The sequence below is a fragment of the Talpa occidentalis genome, unplaced genomic scaffold (genome assembly GCF_014898055.3).
Source record: "Talpa occidentalis isolate TD23 unplaced genomic scaffold, MPIMG_talOcc4v2.1 talOcc4.3, whole genome shotgun sequence".
NCBI classification, from domain to species: Eukaryota; Metazoa; Chordata; class Mammalia; order Eulipotyphla; family Talpidae; genus Talpa; species Talpa occidentalis.
Genome location: NW_023603184.1, coordinates 107,262,552 through 107,276,132, shown reverse-complemented (window position 1 = coordinate 107,276,132; position 13,581 = coordinate 107,262,552).

Here is a 13,581-nt window from a genome sequence, read left to right as displayed (position 1 = left end):
AAAATATAGAAAATATTTGAAAACTGAAGTTTCCTGTAATCTCCTTTCACTATTGAGAAAACTGAAGTCTAGAGACTTTTCCAAAATCAAACCCCTAGTTAGTGTTAGGTCTTAAAACTTGGACTGTAACTTGGGACTTGGTTTTCCTACTTCTTCTGTGGGGATCTGGCTAAATCCTAGTTTTTCAGTTACTGTTCTCCATCTACCTACTTCCTCATGTTTACTTTTTCCTTATAAAAGCTATCATATGGAATAAGAATCCTTTAAATAAAATATTTTGCCAAGAGGTTTACTTCTGGCTCATGGTCCTTTTTTGGTATGGTGTTTGGAATAGCATGTGAAAATCATGGGTGAATGCTTGTGTCGATCTCTACCACAATGTATTCTGCTACAGTAAAAGGTCATTAATTAATTTAATAAATATTTATTGTACCTTGTTGTAGCTGGTCTCCAAACATCTTTGGAGGTCATCTAATGACCTTCAATTAATCATACTTACAGGTATTCAGGTCTGTATATTCCCCTCCCACATTAAATCTGGACTGACCTTGTGTCACCTTTAATCAATAGAATATGACAGAAGTTATGCCATACCATTTCTGGACCTAACAGATCTGGCAGCTTCCCCTTCTGTATGTTTGGAATGACCTAAGCCACAACATAGGAATTTTGACAATCTTGCTGGAAAAACCTTATGGAGAATCAGAGGTCCTAAGACTGTAGTAAAAGAAGTAGAGGGAGAGGCAGAAAAAAACGGAGAGCGGTCGATTGATTCAGCTGGAAGAAGTCAAGTGAGAGACAGCCTGTTCCATAGCGCCCAGGGCCCTGAGTTCCGTCCTCTTTGTTAAGGTCAGACAGACTGAGCCGTCCAGTTCCCAGATGAGTGCAGCCCAAAGATGATTTTTATGTGTTTAACAGTTTTTTAAAACTGAGAATAGTGGTGCTTTTGACAGTACAACTGTTTCCAAAAATATCCTTGATTTTTGTTCTTTTTGTCGGTGGAACTTTGTGCTTGCCAGGCTTTTATGGAGTCATATTCTTTTTCTTGAGCCATTTCTTTGCTTCAGACTGAATCTTATTTGCCCTCTGTTGCTTGGAGTATTTTTCAATTTCATCTGCAGTTGAGAGAAGAAACAGTTGTAGCTTTCAGGCTGGCAACTAATATCTCTGCATTCTTTATTTTCCCTTGCATCCTGCATGTAGGCAGGCAAGTTCTTTTTTTGAACTCGCCTCTTTTGTAGAATCTTGTTAAATCTAGCAGCTAGTAGTGACCAAGGTACACTAGCAACATTTTGTTTTGCATTCTTTTCACCCATAAACCATAAGTTTACTAGATTTATTACGTGTTATTCAAGCTCTTGCAGGTGACAATGTCACCAAATATTTGATCTCTGTATAGCATAGGTGACCATTTTTCTAGCTTTGAATAGTAGTTTCTTTGCCAACTACTCCCTGATGATGAAGACAGGGCCACATAACAGCATTCCTACCTCTAGGTACCAATTTCTATTTTGCTGTAGTAACAGAATCTTAGGAGCTTGCAACAATAAAACATTTCTTTCTGATTCATGTGGCATGTAGCCTGTGGTCAGCTATGGTTCTGCTCCAAATGTCTTCACTTTCTGGGCCCCAGGTTAAAAGAAAATACCACAGGCCTCCCTGGTGGCATAGGAGTTAAGTCTCATCGCCATCAAGGCTATGGCCTGAGTTCGATCCCCCAGGGAGCTAACCCACATGGCACAGCAGACCTCTTATGTCTTCTCCACTGCCCCCCTTAGCAGTGTATGTCAATAAATCCACCTGTTCTGCTGCCCACTCTGTCTCTGGTGAATCCTCTCTCTCTCTCACACACCGCCTCACCTCTGGCCTACACCCCAGTTCCATGCAAAAAATAAATTAAAAATAAATTTAAAAATTAAATAAAGGAGAAGTACCTATACACAACATTCCTATTCTCGTGGCAGAGGGAACAATCAAGAGTCCGAGAAGAAGCTCCTAACGCTGCATAAAACTACTCAGATGAGCACACTTTATACATTGCAATCGGCAAAGCGTGTTAAGAGGCCAACACCATAGGACCGAGGGGAGGAGGTATACGCCCCCTTCAGGAAGAATGGTAACTTACAGAAGAATACCTCATCTTTTTAAAAGGAAGATGGTGGTAAATAATGGCAAACAAAATACCACCTACAACAAACAAGTATATGCATTTCCTTTGCTTATATTTTCACGTCAGGAAGTCACTCTGTTGGACGCAGCCTCTTTGATCTTTGATTTACCTGTTTTCTGACTAGTGACACCGTGGGTCTTAACTGCTTTTTTTGTTTCTCGTTTCTATGCTTACTTGTAGTTTGCCTGCTCCCAATTCAGATTTTCTCATATTCAATATTTGTATTCTGGCTTGTGATGCCATCAGTTTGTTCTAACTCTCCCTGTTCTCCTACTACTTCTCCAATTTCGGTATGTGAGGGGAAAAAAAAGCTGCCTCTGAAAAATCCAATTTTTGATTAACTATAGGCTAATGAGCAAATTATCGTGCAGTTTTACTTACACTATTCTTTAGTAGCCAGGACTGGAAAAATTCTATCCCAATATTATTTACCATAACCTAGCGAACTACTCAAGAAGATATTTTATCAGTAGAGGTTAAATTCTGATATGGAAGAGAAATTTCCCTTCTAATTCTGGATAGAGTAAATGTGGTCTTCTTGGAGTGTTAATTTCATTAAAATATAAAAACCTTCTTTGAATTATTTTTTTGAAAGGTTTTATCTGTGCTGATTTCGAAGGGATTCTATCACACAGTACCTCCCCTGCTCCTCTCCATTTGTGGTTTCGCTTTTTGTGGCTTCAGCTACCCAAAGCCAGCTCTAGTCCAAAAATGTTAAAAATTTCAGAAATAAGCAATTCATGAGTTTTAAAAAGCACGCCATCGTGAGTAGTGTGATGAAGTCTCGCTGTCCTGCTCGGTCCTGCGCAGGACGAGCATCATCCCTTTGTCCCGCAGATCCCGCCGAGCGCGCTGCACACACCCACCCCAAGGGCACCCACCCCAAGGTCACCCACCCCAAGGGCACCCACCCCGCACCCACCCCGCACCCACCGGCACCCGCTGGTCGCGCAGCAGCCGTCTTGGGGACAGAAGGACGGTGGCGCCTTGCAGCGCTTGTGTTCAAGAAATCCTTATTTTACTTATTTCGTACCCCAACTGCTGGAGTTGTGATATTTGCAATTTGAATGTGCCAAAGAGAATAGTTATGCGCTTCCTGTAAGTGAAAAGGTGAAAGGTCTGGATTTCATGAGGAAAGAAAAAAATCCTACGCTGAGGTTGCTGAGATCTACGGTAAGAGCCAATCTTCTATCCCTGAAATTGTGAAGAAAGTAAAATTTATGGCCGCAGTGCGTGATAAATGCTCAGTTAAGGTGGAAAAAGTCTTCAATTTATTTATGCCTTTATGTATGTGTAGGAGAAAACAGTGTCTATAGAGTCCAGAACCAGACATGGTTTCAGGCATCTGCCACTGGCGGTGTTAGAACGCACCCCCAGTGGATTTAGGGGACTACTGTACACTGATTAGGGAAAGAAAATTTCTCATCAATGTTATATAGAATGGTTCTGCTTTACATGCAGTTTTTTTCCTATGCATGTACAAAAATATGTATATATGATACCAGGGTGTCAGTATTGCTTTCAGCCTAGTGATGCATATGTTTGGACAAATGTGTGTTTCTAGGAAATGGAGATGGAAGACATAATCTTGTTTTAATTTTTTACAAGCATGATCAGCCAAATTAAAAAAGAAACACTAAAAGGATAGCTCAAAAGTCACTAAAGTTTTGTTACAGATGCACAAGCAAAATCTGTGAAACTTGTGTCAGTAAATCTTATTTTGTGAAAATTCTGAAAGAACGTTTTCACCCATAGTGAGCTATTGGAAAACTTCTTGTGGATGTATTTGGGGAATGGGCTGTTTGCCAAAGCGCCTGTTAAAATCACAGTGGCTGTGGCAGGAGAAGGAGCGCAGAAACCTCCTGAGAGGCCACTTCTATTGATCTGATCAGACAGTGCTCTCCTGGCCAGTCATGGAAACCAGCACAGCTAGTTCTTTTGAAAAGCAAGTGTATCATCTTTCTAAGCAGTGCTTTGAGCTTGTTTTTTGTTTTTGTTTTTTGACTCCTCGAATTGGTTCAATTTCCTGACACGACTGTGCTCCTGCACATATTTAGGTCTGTTAAACTCTTATTTTCCTCTATCATGATTTTTCAATTACATCCAACTTGCAAAAATTAAAATAATGTTTATGTCAGCATTTACTTTTCTTAAAAATAGTAACTAAAAATTTTATTTCTTTAAGGAATATGGATTGGTAGTAAAAATAATGATAAAGCAGCAGCGATAGAATGGTTAACATTTATCTAGAGCTTACTGTGTGTCAGAATCTATTCTAAGTACTGTCATATATGAACTCTCTTAATTTTCACAACAATCTTATTAGGGAAATGATTTCTCACTTTGCAGATGTTAAAAACTGAACCTTTGGAGAAGTTAAGTAGTTGCTCTACTATGATTCAGCACTAGTGAAAATATGCAAAGCGGACATTCAGATCAACTTAAAAGCATTAAGGATGGTGATAGAGGTGGCCTTGTGCCTGAGACGCCCTATAATAGCCTTCACTATGACTGTGATGATGGTTGAAGGCACCACTGCCACTTTACAAGGAATCTACTAAATGAGATGGGTAATTTCTGATACATATTTCAAACATGAGGTTGCAGTTTAGGAAAAGACTGGATTTAAAGCAATACAGTGAAATCACAATGATAAATAAAAAAAGGTCTTCACTCCTTCCAATATCAGTGTCAGAAGAGCCTTGGAGGGAAAATTGGGTGAGGCTAAATCTGAAGAGATGGGTAAGAATATATGACAGAGCAGCCATCCTGAGAAAGATGCCTGTTTTGATCATTGCTAACAAATGACACATTTTACTGTGCTCAAAAAAGTATTTGGGTGAGAGACTGAAATGAATCAAATGCTTCTGTTATTCATATATTCTAGCAAAAATTTAATGATTTGATCATCTTTTTTCTTTGTTACTGTATTTTATTTATTAAGACATTCAAATTGGTCTTTTTCTGGGTGGTAAAATAGTTGATAAAGAATTTCCTCTGCATATAAGAGTCTCATTAAGAAGCAGGTTTTATGCAGAAAAAATACACATACACAAGTGAAAAAAATCTTTCTGAGGTTCAATGTCAAGAGAAACACCTAGCATCAGATTCTACCATAGATTGATTGGTTACACAATGCATAAGGCTACGTTTATTATGTTTTTATAATGCTTACAGTGTTATAGATCACTTAGCAGTGATTAGAGTTTACAGAATGATAACTATGCTAGCTACTATTTCATATAATGTCCCTTTTTTTTTTTTTTAAAGATTTATTTATTTATTTATACAAGCACTGGGTACAGTCAGAGGCACGGGAGGGCGAGAGAATTCACCAGAGCCAGAGTGGAGAGTAGAACAGGCAGACTGACGAAATACACTGCTGAGGGGAGCAGTGGGCGGCAGGAGAAGTCTGCGCTCCATGTGGGGCCCTTGCCCGGCGGCCGGGAATCGAACCAGCACTGCAGAGACTGCAGGCCTCTTGGCAACCCAGTGCTCAACCGCTGTGCCACCGGAGATGCCCTAATGTCCCTTATTAATATGATAAATTTAGCAAGAAATTTGTTGTTTCTCAAAGTTCAAATTGTCTTTAATTTTGATGTATTTATCTTGGAAAGACAAACTCTGACATTAAAATATAATAACTATTATGAATACATATACTATATTTTCAAAATATTTAAAATTATTTGAAACTTACAGCAGCTTGGGCTTGCTGTATCCTCTCATTTATCATGATGACTCAAAAAATACAATACATAATTGAGAGTTGACAGGTTTTTTTTTTTTATATTATTACTGCAAAAGTTACTCTTGGGAATGTATTTTGTCTTCAAATCAAACCATAAATAACAGTTGAGACAAATGGAGGCTGTCTTTTATATGATATAGCACCTTTATTTTATTCTTATTTTCCTTATAAGTAAAGCACTGCTGAATGACTTTTTTATTTAGTGAGAGACATTGGTAATTAAGGAGAAAGGTAACAGTGTTTAGTATTTATTTCTACCCTTCTTATATAGTATTAATACTAATATGGATTATTGAATATCACAATACATGGCACTTACGGATACTTTTGCTTTCTTATATATATCTCATTGTCTGTCATACTCCCATCATACCGACACTTTATATCTTATATTGTTAGTAGTATTAATGTAAATATTCTGTATCCTTAACAAAACTTCAAATGTTATTTGAGGAAAGGGATGATTCTTTTAAAGATTTCTTTCTTTCTTTATGCATACAAGAACTGGGATGTAGGCCAGAGGTGTGGGGGATGAGAGGATTCACCAGAGATAGAGTGGGGAGCAGAATAGGCAGATCTAATGAAATACACTGCTAAGGGGAGCAGGAGACAAGTCAGAAGAGGTCTGTTGTGCCGTGTGGGTAGCTCCCTGGAGGGCCATCAAACTCCGGCAGTGGTGAAAGCATGATAGTGCTGATATTTAACCCCTGTGCTACTAAGGAGGCTCAAGGGATGATCCCTATATTATTTTATATTCTCGACTTCTAACTCCACAATTGATTGTTTAAGATATTTCTATGAAGTTACTTTGTAAAGGTTCAAGGAAGTCTTAAAATCTTTTAAAAATAAATAAATAAATAAAATTTTTTTAAAAATTATTTATTTATTTATGCAAGCACTGGGTACAGTCAGAAGCATGGGAGGGTGAGAGAATTCACCAGAGCCAGAGCGGGGAGCAGAACAGGCAGAAGGACCGAAGTACACTGCTGAGGGGAGCAGCGGGCAGCAGGAGAGGTCTGCGCACCATGTGGGACCCTCCTCCGGTGGCTGGGGAGCAGCAGGGGATCGAACTAGCACTGCAGAGGCTGCGGGCAGCTTCACAACCCAGAGCTCAACCGCTGCGCCACCGGGGAGGCCCACCTACCCAAAACATTTTATGGTATGACATTGAAACTTATTTTTCTGTACCTTCATGGGTCATAGATGTTTTAGAAATTGGAAAAAAAAATTACTTGGAAAAAAAAAGTACTTATTAGTCTTTAAAACAATTGTGAATGCAGATGAGTTTATTGCTGAGAGTGGTTTTAACTTCTAAACTGAAAAAGGAAGAAATAGAAGAATAGTAAAATGTCCTTTTATAGAAGAAATTCTTTTTTTTTTAAACAGATGTATTTATGCATACAAGAACTGGGGTACAGGCCAGAGATGCGGGGGATGAGAGGACCTACCAGAGACCGAGCCGGGAACAGAACAGGCAGATTGACCGAAATACACTGCTGAGGAGAGCAGAAGGCGAGACAGGAGAGGTCTGCTTCGCCAGGTGGGTTTATCCCTGGCTGCCGGGGAACGAACTCCTGCTGCAGAGGTGGCAGACTGCTTCATAGTGTGGTGCTTAACCCCTTGTGCCACCAGAGAGGCCCCAATATATAAGAAATTCTTAAAGAAAGAATGAAATGTATTATCCTGGGTTGCTAAATACCAAATATTAAATGATTTATACCTGATATCTGACCAAAAGGTGTGGAAGCAGGAAGACAGTTCACAAAGGAAGATAGAACACAGCTTCTTAATATGGAAACAGGTAAAACTTCACATAGAATGTGACATTTCAAATAGATCTTAACAGAAGAGAGGCTTTGAGAGGCAGGAAAGGAGAGAAGGGCATTCGGAAGGAAGCCCAGAAGAGAAAGACACGCACCTTTGTGGCAACACTATGGCAGGGAGAGGCAGATGAGAACAGAGATTGAAGATAGAGTTGCAGTGAGGCCTCCCCAGTGGCGCAGTGGGTTGAGCGCAGTTCTCTGGAGCTGTCTGCAGTCTCTGCAGCGCCAGTTCGATTCTCGGCTGGCCAGGGAGATTCCCACATGGCAAGACGGACCTCTCCTCTCCCCTCAGCAGTGTGCTGCCTGTTCTGCTCCTTGCACTGTCTCTGCCTCTGGCCTGTACCCCAGTGCTTATATAAATAAATAAATCTTAAAAAATAAGTAAATAAATAAAATAAAATATCCCCCCCTCTTTAAAAAAAAGAAAAAGAGGGCCTCCCCTGGTGGCACAGCGGAGGAGCTCTGGGCTGCGAAGCTGCCCGCAGCCTCTGCAGTGCTGGTTTGATCCCCGGCCACCGGCGAGGATCCCACATGGCGCTACAGACCTCTCCTGTCATGCCCACTGCTCCCCTTAACAGTGTATTTCCACAGTCTGCCTGTTCTGCTCCCTGCTCTGGCTCTGGTGAATTCTCTTGCCCTCCCCCACTTCTGACTGTACCCAGTGCTTTATAAATAAATAAATAAATAAATCTTTAAAAAAGAAAAAGAAAAAGAAAAAGAAAAAGAAAATAGAGTCGCAGTGTTGAAGGACCTTATATTAGTTTCCCAGGGTGGTTGTATAAAAGTACCATAAACTTGGTGGTTTAGACCAACAGAAATTTATTCTGTGACAGTTCTGGAGTCCACAACTCCAAAATCAGTTGATGGGAAGGCTCATTTTTTTTTTTTTCTGAAGGCTCTTAGGAGAATCTGTTTCTTCTCTCCTAGCTGAGATGGCTGCCAGCAATCTGGTGTTCCTGGGCTTGTAGGTACATTGCTTCAATCTCTGCTTCTGTTTTCACATTGTCTTCTCTTCTTTTTTTAAAAAAAATTATTTATATATTGTTCATTTTTAAGCAATGTTTGCTTTTTTTCCCCCCCTCAGGTGTAGTCCCCATAGAATTTCCTCCATCGTTTCACCCTTGCACCATCTCTTCTAAATGTCTCTGTTTTTTCTTCGGTATCTCACAAGGAAAAGTGTCATTATGACCCACCTTAAGTCCAGCATGATGTATTTTGAGATCCTGTGACGATTCTCTTCCCAAATAGTCACTTTCACAGATTTGGATAGACATATTTTTTGGGATGTTTCTACTACATGACCTTAACAGGGACTTAATTCTATGAATAAAAGAATTTGTAAGCAAGGCTAGGCCATTTTACTCCTGTTATGGAGAAGACAGCATGTTTGTAGAGAATGGACATAATGAATGCTTAAATTAAGGCAAGTTGTTTAGAGAAGAGAAGGTAGATTCAAAGAGAAATTTCTGAGAATCTTAAAGCATTCATAGAGCAATACTGTCAAATAGAACTTTGTAAGATGATGGAACTCTTCTGTATTTACAAAGTCCAGTATGGTAGATAACTCACACATACTGTTGTTGAGTGCTTGAAATGTGACTAGCTTTCCCAAGGAACTGAATTTATAATTTAATTTTAATTACTTAAAATTTAAATTTAACTAGTCACATGTGGCTTGTGGACCCCATATGAGACAGCACAGTATTTTGATTACTAAATCAAAGAAACAGAAGTCCTTGAAGGTTAAGTATGAGAGCCATAATCTGTTCAAAGATAATTTGGAGAGAAATAGCAAAAAATAATGATGATAGTGAGAGGAGTGAAAAAAAAGGCAACTGAAATGGAATAAATAACAAAAATTTACATTTAAAATATTGTGAATAATAATTGTACTATTTTAATTTACTGTACATAATTCTTATCTAGAGTATCAGAGCTGTTGAGGGCAACCCATTATTTTGGTTAATGATACTGAGCTTTAGCCCAGTGTGCCATTTGTACTTTGTACCACAGCTCTATTTGTCCAGGTAGAGTGTAAATATATACTTCACAATTTATATGTGCAATTACTTCTCCTTCAATAAATGAAACAGACTTTAGTCCCAGCGCCCAGCTGGTCAGTGTTAATCTAATTTACCCTGCCTGGCATATTAATCCACACGGTAACTGTATATTTATCTTTCTCTTGTGAGTTATTATGGGTGACCACATTTCACTGGAATAAGGTGAAAATCACTGCTATGATAGGGAATGACAACTTAAATGTAGGCACATAGAACGGGAACAAATGGTGCTTGGGTAAAACAAGGTTAAGGCACCTGTGATGGTAAATTTTATGTGTCAGGGTGAGCGTGCCTTGCAATACCTATATTGAACGTTCAAGGAAGCAGCTCTCCTAGAACATCTCCTCCCTAGCTACCTCTTTCCTGTTTCACCACACTGAAACAGTGTTGCCTCTCTCTGGAGAAGACAGAGGGACTTTCCTATTTTTAATTTTCAAGAATGAGGGCTTCCTTCTTGATCCAAGTATACATGACTTTATCATTGTCCTTGTCAGCATTTACTGAATAATCCTACTGTACAAAGCACTAGATTATATGCAAGATAATTTTTGTTATTCTAAAGGGGACCCACAAAATTTTAGAACTAGATGGAACCTTAGAGTTCATCTAATACTCCACTTTCAATTTGCACATGTGGAAATTGAGATCTAGAGCAGACACACAAATCGTTCAAAACCACATGCCAAGCACAACCTCTGAGTTGCTCCTGGTTGTATGTCCCACCCTTACCAGCATCCCACAGCACAGTACCAATCTCTAGAAACCCAGTGAATTTTGTTTCTAGATTTGCCTCCTAATCTTTCCATCTCCTTAAGCAAACTTCCATTGAGTGACCAGTAGGTCCCCTTATCCTCTCATGGCAACCACTAATCTACTTTCTGTCTCTTTGGATCCGTCTATTCTGGACATTTCATATAAATGACATCACAAGTATATGGTCCTTTGCAATGAACTCCTTTCACTTTACATATATGTGTGCAAGGTTCACACAAATCATAGCAAGTATTAGTACATGTACTCTTCTTTTTATTATGACAAAATAATACTCCATTGTGTGGACAGATAACATTTTATCCATTCATCCTTTGAAAAACAATTGGGATTTTACTGAATGCTGATAAAATGTTTGACTAGCAAAGAGGCAGTGGGGGAGATCTTCATTCATAGTACTTGCTGATTTTCATGCTCAAAATACTTCTATCATGGTTGATTGCAAACTACATGACGTCAGTGAACATGGAATTGAAAAGAGATGCTAAAACAGGCTTTTGTGAGTCTCTGTGAGCCAAGTCTATTATCCCACTCTGCCCATCTTTACTGATGACATGCTTGGCTTACCAAGCTGTGGCTGTGCACATACTATTACTTTAGGACAGTGGTAATGATAATAATAAAAGTAATCCAACTGTTAATATTTATTGAACACTTTTAATGTACCAACTACTATACCAAGCATTTTTTTCTTTATTTAGTTCCTGAGCACCACTCACCTCCTTAGCAGTCAGAAGCTCCAAACTTCCAACATTCTACGGTTGGTGCATTGTCCCTAGCAGGTCTCCCTGCTTTTTCCTAAATACTCCAAACATTACAGCTTATGACTTTTGTGCTCATTCTGGCTGGTCCACTCATCCCCCTATATCAGTACAGCCCCTCCCCTCACTCGCACCAGGTCTTTGCTCAGCCATCCCCTCTTGAGAAAGGCCATTCCACCACCTTATCCCTCTCTCCTTTGCTAAGTTTTGTCTTCACAACATTTATCACTGACATTGTTTATTCTGTATATTTATTTTTTGACTTGCTTATTGACTGACTCCCCACCAAAATGTAAGCTCTATGAGGACAGAGTCTGTTTCTTTGGGAGCTTGTTGCATTCCCAGGGGCAAGGCCGGGCCCTTAATCTTGCTGGGAAGATTGGAATTTTGGAATTTTGGAATTTTCAAACACTTGCCTCTTTTTTACCTGCCTGTTTCTCCTTGTACTGTCAGAAGAATGTTTGAGAACATCCTGCATCTCTGTAACTGACCCAGGTCCTGGCACAGATAGGACACAGCTGACACAGTGGAGGACAAGCCAGTGATGTGGCTGAGAAGGTGCTTCCCTCTGAAGCCAAATGAAATGGATCCACATGACAGCTCTGGCACCAATTTTGCACCTTGGGTAAGTGACTCAACTTCTTAGATTTTTTTCACCTTGAAATGGAATAATAAGAGTTCCTACCTCCTAAGTCTATTGGGAGGATTAAGTTAATATGTCAGTTTAAAGTCATCAACACAGAGCAAGTCTCAGTGCACCTTGTCTGCTTAGCTCCGAGGACATATTCCAGGAGGGAGCTACCCGTGTCTGCTGACATATGGAAGGCCTGGAAAAGTTGCCACCTGCTCCCTTTGAGGCTCTTTTTTTGTCACCTCACATTGCTCTTCAATAAGAGCAGGTCTAAGCTGTCCTGCTGCCCCAGGGAAGGAAATGCTTTTGTTTCTCACAAAAGAAGAGACTCTTGGGCTTCAAGAAAGCATCGGCCTGTTCCTCTTTTTTGGCAAATCACTTAACCACTAGGTTTAGAAAAGGTCCAGGGGAAACCTGGTGCTATTCTGAGCCCAACTAGCAGAGACTGACTAGATCTTGAGCATCCCTATGGCAGGGGGAAGAAAAGCCTCCCACAGAGAAGTCCTTACCCCCAATCTTTGGTGGTTTTGCCAGTCTGAGTGGAATAAAAGGAGATGGCAAGTGGTTAGTGAAAAGTAGAGAAGTCACCCAGTGTGCAGGACTGGCTTGGAAGAAAGCCTGCTCCTGAAGCCCTCAAATCCACTTTGCTCTGTGTCCCGGCTAGGCAGGGTCCCTAACCCAGTGACTGTTTTACACCCTCCCTCCACCTACCCTTCCACTACCAACCCCAGTTCCAGGAGTGCGTTAATGTCATGAATTGCTCCGTTGGGGGGAACTTCATTTGCTAATTTCGGGTAAATCCAGTTCCATTAATATTTACTGAATGCCCACAAGGAGTCAGGCAGTGTTAACAGGCACTCCCAGAAATTTTAGGAACCCCCTTCACATTCCAGAAAATAACCCTGCCTGTCTCTGAGCAATCTCCTTTCCTGGGAGTCAGCTTTTGAGTCCGATCCTGGTAAAAAACATCAATACCTTGTACGAGGGCTCCCGCGGGAGGCCTCATTGAAGCGCTGAGGATTAAGGGGCGGGGAGTAGGGAGGAAGGAGGGGGAAGGAACAAGGTGCGTTTGCCTTCTCTTATCCTGTTCCAGTGAGGAGTCTGCCAGCCCGTTTTCCCAGGCGCGGTCCCTGGCCATCCAGAGGCTCTTCCAAGAACCGCCTGGCATCCTGGGCTGTGGACTCTGGCTGGTCCCGCTAGCGCGCCTCCTTCCGCCCCGCTCTCTCCTCCCTCTGGGATCAGTGCCTCGCTCAGGGGCGTGTCCTGCCCCACCTCCCTTCCACAGTGGTCCACTCATCAGTTAGAGCAGCGGCAGCGGCAGCAGCAGCCAGAGCCAGAGCAGCGATAGCTCGGGTTTCCAGAACTGGGGAAGGAGCTGTGACAGCGCGAGCAACTCAGTAGGGGCACCTGTGTGGAGCAGGAGTAGCCAGACGAGGGGGCAGGGTACGTTCCAGCTCTCTCTGAACCCCAAGGAAGGGAGCAACTCCCAGCTGGAACCACTGCTTGGCAGACTCTTAGCCCCCAGCTGGGAATACTGATGGTAGGAGACATGAGCAAGACCAGCTAGAGGACTGGGTCAGGTAAACGTTGGGTCCCAGTATAGAGAGGAGC